Raw genomic sequence first — 9,254 nt, forward strand, 5'->3', positions numbered from 1 at the left:
CCACATGGATGAAGGAACGGCACCTTCAGCTGAATCTGTCTAAGACTGAACTCATGGTCTTCCAGCTTGTCCATCTGTTCAGCCTCAGATCAGTGTCCAACTTCACTCGAGCCTACTTGTGCCCATAAACTCAGCCAGAAACCTGGGTGTCATGATTGATGACCAGCTGACCTTAAGGTTCATGTTGGCCTCAGTTTCTCGATCTTGTCGTTATGCCCTCTACAACTTCAGGAAGATCAGACCCTTCCTGACCCAACAGGCCACACAACTTCTGGTTCAGGCTCTGTGATGTCACACATTGACTACTGCAACTCTCTTCTGGCAGGTCTCCCTGCATGTACAGTCAAACCTCTACAGATGGTCCAGAATGCAGCAGCACGTCTGGTCTTCAACCAGCCCAAAAGAGCTCATGTCACTCCCCTGTTCATCTCCCTTCACTGGCTTCCAGTTGCAGCCAGAATCAAATTCAAAACTCTCCTCCTGGCTTACAAAACATTACAAGAACGGCCCCAGCCTACCTGGATTCCCTGATCCAGGTCTACTCCCCTCACGCCCACTTCACTCTGCATGTGAGAGACGCCTGGTGCATCCAGCCCAGCACGGCTCCATATCTCTAGCCAGACTCTTCTCCTCTGTTGTTCCCAAATGTGAAACAAATTACCAAACTCTGACGTTCTGCTGAGTCCCTTTCTACTTTTAAAAGACAATGAAGACTCAATTGTTCAGAGAACACCTAGGCACTTAATCTGACTCCACTGTAGGGTTAGAATAAGGTCAGGTGGTCCAAAACCCAGCACTTATTTAGCACTGACAAAAGTTAAAAAAAAAAAAAGGGGGTATGGCACTTCTTCTGTAACTTGATGGCAACACCTTTGACCAATCGTACTTGAAGCACTTTTGCACTTATACAGGTTTTTTCCTTATGTCTGAATTCTTTGGCTTGTGTTTGTACGTCGCTTTGGACAAAAGTGTCTGCTCAATGAAATTGTAGAATTGTAGAAACAGTTTAAGTTTTTTTATATTATTTATTCCAAAAAACTTTCTGGTCTGGATCTGATGCTTGAGAGTTAAATAATAAATGAATGATAATGTTCAGTATTTGTTATTTTGATTCTTGTCCATGTCAGACCGTTTGGATACTGATTAGTTTTTTCATTAAAGCTCATCATCCCTCTGTTGTCTTAAGCTGTAATTCTGTAGAAGGTTTCATTCACAGCTTTATCTTCTGTAACCTCAGCATGTTTCTGGAAGACAGAGTGACTCAAACCAGAATGTCTCGCTGTGAATTACAGATTTTTGAGATCAGATAGTGGTTTCTTTTTCAAGACTTGTTTTAAATGGCATCTCCATTATCTACTGATTAAGAAATACAGCAGAACTTTTACATTTCATGGGTTCCAAAGTGGAACTACAGGACTCTATTCTAACACCCATTCATCTGTTTTTAAGGGAGCTTAACTTAGTTCTTCTTCCAGCAATATGAAAAAAAAATCTATCTATCTATCTATCTATCTATCCATCTATCCCATCTATACAGACTGGTGAGAGGGCCGGTTCTGTGCTGGACTGTTCCCGGACTCCATAGAGGAGGTGGGTGAGAGGAGGGATGTGGCAAAGCTCACATCCATCATGGAGTCTCAAAGTAGCTTTTCAGCAGCATGATTGTCATTAATATCGTTGTTATTGTGTTTATTGTTGCTCTACGTATGCTGTGTGCTGCTGTAACATGGGAAATTTCCCCAGATACGGGGAGTAATAAAGGATTATCTTATCTTATCTTATCTTATCGATAGTCTATTCTGGAGGCGCAGCATCCCGATGAGACTTCAGGACGGTTCCAAACTGCTGTGATTGACGAGCTTCTAAAAATCCTAAAATATCGGGTTAAGCCAGAATACTAAATTAACAAACTGCTATTGTCTGTAGAACATCAGAATTTCGGTTTGGATTTTTAATTTGATGTTTTTGATTACAAAATAATCTACAAGACGTGTGTCTCCCCTCTGGTCGGAAATGTTCGTCCTGCTGCTGAGGCACAGCCTGTTCATCCTCCATTATTGTCCGCAGAGGTCCGAAGTTCTGAGGTTCTACTGGCTTTGGGATCAGTGAGGTTCTGTCCAGCTCTATTTCTGCAGATCAATATGGTGAGAGATTTGTCAGTGTTTCCTTTAACCTGGTTCCGACTGATTCCGACCAGGGCCGGACGGAAGCAGCTCTCTGACATAAATCTGATTTTAACGGATTTAACTGATTTAAATATCGGTGACTGACGTTGAAGTTAATGTAAAAACAGGAAGTCTGTAGAGGTTTACTTCCTGTCCAACATTCTTATTAATTAGTATAAATTATAATAAACATAAACGGCACCTGGGACTTTATGAAATAGTGATCAAATGTTTTCCTCCTCTATTGGTGGTTATGTGTCAGACAGTTTTCATTTCTCAGTGATCAGGATCACGTAATGGTTCTGTTTCGTTTATGTTCCGGGCTGGGTTGGGGATTGACTTCCTGATGTGATGAATAATGTGAGGACCTTCTACCTCTAACCAACTGTCTCAGCGTGAGTGCATCTCCATCCACGTGGCCAGGCTGAGTCCAGATCGGGAATGCCTGCTGGGAGCTCTACTGTCTGGAACATGGATCCAGCCGGAACGGACAGATGCCCAGCGACAAGACGATCGGAGGAGGAGACGATTCCTTCAACACCTTCTTCAGTGAGACCGGAGCTGGGGAAACATGTTCCCAGAGCCTGTTTGTGGACCTGGAGCCTTCATCATCGTAAATAAACTCTGATTTGATGCCTCCGTCTGTTTCTGAGCTCAGTTGGTGAAACTGTAACTGAATGTCTTAGATGAGGTTCGTACCGGAACCTACCGGCAGCTGTTCCACCCCGAGCAGCTGATCACTGGTAAGGAGGATGCTGCCAACAACTACGCCCGAGGACACTACACCATCGGCAAGGAGATCATCGATCTGGTTCTGGACAGACTCCGCAAACTGGTGCGTAGCTTCAGAGCTGTTATCATCACCTTGAGCAGGACGTTTTGTTTCTCTATTTATGTTTGGTTGCTGCTCTCTTCTGTCCTCAGGCCGACCAGTGCACCGGCCTTCAAGGCTTCCTTGTGTTCCACAGCTTCGGTGGAGGAACCGGGTCTGGTTTCACCTCCCTGCTGATGGAGCGTCTGTCTGTGGACTACGGCAAGAAGTCCAAGCTGGAGTTCTCCATCTACCCAGCTCCCAGGTGTCCACTGCCGTGGTGGAGCCCTACAACTCCATCCTGACCACCCACACCACTCTGGAGCACTCCGACTGCGCCTTCATGGTGGACAATGAGGCCATCTACGACATCTGCCGCAGGAACCTGGACATCGAGCGTCCGTCGTACACCAACCTGAACAGGCTGATCAGCCAGATCGTGTCGTCCATCACGGCATCTCTTCGCTTCGATGGAGCCCTGAATGTTGACCTGACAGAGTTCCAGACCAACCTGGTGCCCTATCCTCGGATCCACTTCCCTCTGGCCACCTACGCTCCTGTTATCTCCGCTGAGAAGGCCTACCACGAGCAGCTCACTGTGGCCGAGATCACCAACGCCTGCTTCGAGCCGGCCAATCAGATGGTGAAATGCGACCCTCGCCACGGCAAGTACATGGCCTGCTGCCTCCTGTACCGAGGCGACGTGGTTCCCAAAGATGTCAACGCCGCCATCGCCACCATCAAGACCAAGCGCAGCATCCAGTTTGTGGACTGGTGTCCCACCGGCTTCAAGGTGGGCATCAACTACCAGCCGCCCACCGTGGTTCCTGGAGGAGACCTGGCCAAGGTCCAGAGGGCCGTGTGCATGCTGAGCAACACCACCGCCATCGCCGAGGCCTGGGCCCGACTGGACCACAAGTTTGACCTGATGTACGCCAAGCGGGCCTTCGTCCACTGGTATGTAGGAGAAGGGATGGAGGAGGGAGAGTTCTCCGAGGCCAGAGAGGACATGGCAGCTCTGGAGAAGGATTATGAAGAGGTTGGAGTAGATTCAATGGAGGGAGAAGAAGAGGAAGGAGAGGAGTAGACCTCAGACATATGTATTGATCCTGTCATGTAGTCCAATCAAATGCTGCTTTACCGTCTGTAAGCCGCTGTTTGTTTCTGATTACTGCTAATAAACTACACCATTCAATGTCAGACTGTGTTTTCATTCAGCACTATGATGTGTGGAGCTCCTTTCAAACCCAGTTCATGCATCCCATAATAATGGCTGAGTTTGTTTTTGAGGTAAATCTGATTCACTTTAAATGTGCCAAATATTCAGCCTGAAGCAGCCGTCGCTGGACAACAACCAGCAGTTTCTGCTGTTTGGGGGATAATCTAAAGGTGGAAGTAGTCTTTGTCAGAAACAGGAAACTAAACCTCTAAAAGCTTCAACGTCCTCCATCTGCTGGATGTAGGTCACTGGAACAAGATTACTAAATACAAGCTCTTATAAGGAGATAAATAATCAAATGTGGAACAGCTGACTCATTTAGATGTTTACTCAATATGTTTGATAGAAACTTTTATTCAGTTAAACAGAACATGATTACTCTGATTCTGAAGGTTTGCGTTAACAGAAAACACGGTGATGGTGACATTCATCGGACAATACCTTCACATCATGAACTGCATATATATGTGTGTGTGTATGCACACACTACACAGGTCTATGGTATATCAATGTAAAGGTTTATTTCTTCAGCAGGAAGTCTTTGGATTGATATGTTTGTTGTGAATAAAGTTCCGACAGCTTTCAGTAAAAACAAATTTGAAACGGTTCTAAATGGACGCTAATACTGGAGTTAGAAAAATGACCTTCAGATAATCTGATGATAATCTCATTAAATGTACTTTTCATTTCAAGCATAAATTCTATTTGTGTTTATCAGGAAATATAAATTCTTTTTCTGATGTCAGCTGTTCTCATTACAGACAGGAGGATTTATTTCTGGGTGTAATTGGAACAGATCTGAATTAAAACATTCATTTTGCACCTTTATTCAAAAAAACACGAAAACTCTGAATACAGCGATGGAGAGAAGCATGAAGGCAACTTAAACTGCTGTCGGAGCTGAAGAGTCTTTAGAAAAGTATTCTAAAATTGATTGGCTGTAAACAAGTGAAAGATACGTAACAGACAATAAAACTGAATAGTAACGTCCATCCAATGCACATTCAGCAGCTTTACATTGAAAAATAAAAGTACCAGAACTGAACTGAGTTTGTCCTGAAAGTCTGAAGTTTTCTTTTAAGACTCAAGATCATTTTCCTGAAACTGAAGAATTCCTGGAATTAAACTTTTGTATAATCAAAGTAATTCAGCTCCAAAAGCATTTCATAGACTAAAGCCTCTAAATAATGAGCAGCAAGAACACACCAACTTAAAGCTGTTGCAGAAAGAACAAGAACACAATAAATAATCAGATTAACAGTCGAGTGAATCCCTTCAGCTGATTCCACAGCAGGTTGTGCTTTTGTGGTGGTTTTCTTTACTTGCTGCTGGAACACCTGAAGACGCTCTGAGAGCTAAAGACGGAACAGAAAAACGTTCTTTACATTCAGACATGTCAGTTAGCTTCGGCAGCTACAGGGTCAGACCTCTGGTCCGACTGAAACACCTGCTGGACAGGTGAGTCTGCTGTGTGTGATGGTAGAATATGAAGTCTACAGTACCTTAAACCTGACAGCAGATTGTAACGGATCTATGAGTACAGAAATACCAAACGTCCTGGAAAACAAATGTTTAAACAACGAGTTCAACGCTCTGCCTTCCTTTTTACTCCCAAAACGTAGTGTCTGAAATGATCCGACCGTTAAGAACCCAGCGGCCTTTACTGACGGATCCTTTCAGAGTCAATGTGAGAACCTGGACAGGAGCTGAACTCCTCAGTCTGGAGGTGACTGCTGGTGTTTATGGGATGTAAAATAAAACCAGTGATTTCTGCTGGATGAAGACAGTAAATATGAGCAATCTGCTGTCCAGGCTTTATGTAAGCTGTCTGTAGATGGAGTATTCTACTGTTACAGACCAATAATAACATTAATTAAAGACATTTTAATGTGCTGTCTGTTTAAATGGGACCGAAAGACTCAGTCTTCTTCTCATCACCACTGATGTTTAAAAACTGCATTTCTGGACAAATGGAGGATTTAAAGGGAGTATTTGGCACATGTGATGTTCTTCCAGGTCCAGGTTTGTCTGTCTGGACCTCAGAACCAGCACTGATCCGTTCTCCCCCTTCACCACGTCAGACGGCAGGGAGATGCAGGGAATCTGGTGGAAGCTGCAGAACGCAGACGTGTTTGGGTCGATGGGGAGAAGCTGCTCCGACCAGGCAGCATGGACCTGCTGCTTGAGGACGGAGGTGAAGGTGGAACATCTCAAACTAAACCTTGGTCTCATCAGCACCTCAAACATCTGATCAACCTGCTGGGTCCCATCATCCCAGAAGCTCTGCAGCTAAACGAGGCTTAGCTGGACGGTCAGAACCGGCTTCACACCAGACCGGCGTCTCGGGCCATCTGGTAGAAGGCTCCTCGCTGACTGATGAGGCTGGAAGGAGAGTCGAACTCACACATCTCTCCTTTATCCAACACCAGAACCCTGAAGGACACATGAGATGTTCAACATCTTTTTGTTCAAGAAGCTCAAAGAAACGCAAAAAACAAATAAAACAAAACAAAAAACCCAAAGAATCACAAAATAAATAAAGAAACACAAAGAAACACTGCAGGGGCTCCTCCTCCTTCAGTGATCACTAATATCCACTTCTACCTGTACTTTATTCTACTTCTACCTGTACTTTATTCTACTTCTACCTGTACTTTATTCTACTTCTACCTGTACTTTTATCCACTTCTACCTGTACTTTTATCCACTTCTACCTGTACTTTTATCCACTTCTACCTGTACTTTATTCTACTTCTACCTGTACTTTATTCTACTTCTACCTGTACTTTATTCTACTTCTACCTGTACTTTTATCCACTTCTACCTGTACTTTTATCCACTTCTACCTGTACTTTTATCCACTTCTACCTGTACTTTTATCCACTTCTACCTGTACTTTATTCTACTTCTACCTGTACTTTATTCTACTTCTACCTGTACTTTATTCTACTTCTACCTGTACTTTTATCCACTTCTACCTGTACTTTATTCTACTTCTACCTGTACTTTTATCCACTTCTACCTGTACTTTATTCCACTTCTACCTGTACTTTATTCCACTTCTACCTGTACTTTATTCTACTTCTACCTGTACTTTATTCTACTTCTACCTGTACTTTTATCCACTTCTACCTGTACTTTATTCTACTTCTACCTGTACTTTTATCCACTTCTACCTGTACTTTATTCTACTTCTACCTGTACTTTTATCCACTTCTACCTGTACTTTATTCCACTTCTACCTGTACTTTATTCTACTTCTACCTGTACTTTATTCTACTTCTACCTGTACTTTATTCTACTTCTACCTGTACTTTTATCCACTTCTACCTGTACTTTTATCCACTTCTACCTGTACTTTTATCCACTTCTACCTGTACTTTTATCCACTTCTACCTGTACTTTTATCCACTTCTACCTGTACTTTATTCTACTTCTACCTGTACTTTATTCTACTTCTACCTGTACTTTTATCCACTTCTACCTGTACTTTATTCCACTTCTACCTGTACTTTTATCTACTTCTACCTGTACTTTATTCCACTTCTACCTGTACTTTATTCTACTTCTACCTGTACTTTATTCTACTTCTACCTGTACTTTATTCTATCTACCTATCTATTCTTACCTGTACTTTATTACCTCTTTTACTTCTACCTGTACTTTATTCTACTTCTACCTGTACTTTATTCTACTTCTACCTGTACTTTTATCCACTTCTACCTGTACTTTATTCCACTTCTACCTGTACTTTTATCCACTTCTACCTGTACTTTTATCCACTTCTACCTGTACTTTTATCCACTTCTACCTGTACTTTATTCCACTTCTACCTGTACTTTTATCCACTTCTACCTGTACTTTTATCCACTTCTACCTGTACTTTATTCCACTTCTACCTGTACTTTTATCCACTTCTACCTGTACTTTATTCCACTTCTACCTGTACTTTTATCCACTTCTACCTGTACTTTTATCCACTTCTACCTGTACTTTATTCCACTTCTACCTGTACTTTATTCCACTTCTACCTGTACTTTATTCTACTTCTACCTGTACTTTATTCTACTTCTACCTGTACTTTTATCCACTTCTACCTGTACTTTATTCCACTTCTACCTGTACTTTTATCTACTTCTACCTGTACTTTATTCCACTTCTACCTGTACTTTATTCCACTTCTACCTGTACTTTTTATCTACTTCTACCTGTACTTTTATCTACTTCTACCTGTACTTTATTCTACTTCTACCTGTCTTTATTCTACTTCTACTGTACTTTATTCCACTTCTACCTGTACTTTTATCCACTTCTACCTGTACTTTTATCCACTTCTACCCTGTACTTTATTCTACTTCTACCTGTACTTTATTCACTTCTACCTGTACTTTTATCCACTTCTACCTGTACTTTTATCCACTTCTACCTGTACTTTATCCACTTCTACCTGTACTTTATTATCTACCTGTACTTCTACTTCTGTTTACCTGTACTTTTATCCACTTCTACCTGTACTTTTATCCACTTCTACCTGTACTTTTATCCACTTCTACCTGTACTTTATCACTTCTACCTGTACTTTATTCCACTTCTACCTGTACTTTTATCCACTTCTACCTGTACTTTTATCCACTTCTACCTGTACTTTATCCACTTCTACCTGTACTTTATCCACTTCTACCTGTACTTTATTCCACTTCTACCTGTACTTTATTCACTTCTACCTGTACTTTATTCTACTTCTACCTGTACTTTATTCTACTTCTACCTGTACTTTATTCACTTCTACCTGTACTTTATTCTACTTCTACCTGTACTTTTATCCACTTCTACCTGTGCTTCAGTCTCAGATCATGGAATGAACCTGACATCTACAGTAAATAATAAACTCCAGATCACCAAACATACTGACAGATAGTAAACCCAGTGAAGTACTGTTACTTCATAAACTGGTACTCAGAATACATGGAATCGGTACCTGGTGTAGTCCATGATGGTGTTGAGGCGGTGAGCTATGGTCAGCACGGTGCAGTCCTCGAACTGGACCGGATGGTGGACT

General features: G+C 42.3%; 1 long non-coding RNA gene and 1 pseudogene across 11 annotated transcripts; one reads left to right on the forward strand and one right to left on the reverse strand.

Moving 5' to 3' along the window:
- The first annotated feature begins 2,126 nt into the window (after positions 1–2,126).
- Positions 2,127–4,176, forward strand: LOC110962188 (tubulin alpha-1B chain-like; annotated as a pseudogene).
- Positions 4,177–4,529: 353 nt separating this feature from the next.
- On the reverse strand, positions 4,530–8,967 carry LOC127531508 (uncharacterized). Of its 11 annotated transcripts, XR_007938619.1 has the most exons (7): positions 8,920–8,967; positions 8,769–8,812; positions 8,404–8,447; positions 8,139–8,358; positions 8,029–8,072; positions 7,853–7,984; positions 4,530–7,767 (listed from the first exon to the last, which is right to left on the reverse strand). It is a non-coding gene; the product is annotated as an uncharacterized LOC127531508 (long non-coding RNA). The 11 variants fall into 11 exon arrangements; XR_007938617.1 differs by lacking the exon at positions 8,029–8,072 and having other exon boundaries at positions 7,853–8,028; positions 8,183–8,358; XR_007938615.1 differs by having other exon boundaries at positions 7,853–8,094; positions 8,183–8,358.
- Positions 8,968–9,254: the final 287 nt, after the last annotated feature.

Source organism: Acanthochromis polyacanthus, chromosome 21 (genome assembly GCF_021347895.1).
Source record: "Acanthochromis polyacanthus isolate Apoly-LR-REF ecotype Palm Island chromosome 21, KAUST_Apoly_ChrSc, whole genome shotgun sequence".
Lineage (NCBI taxonomy): Eukaryota > Metazoa > Chordata > Actinopteri > Pomacentridae > Acanthochromis > Acanthochromis polyacanthus.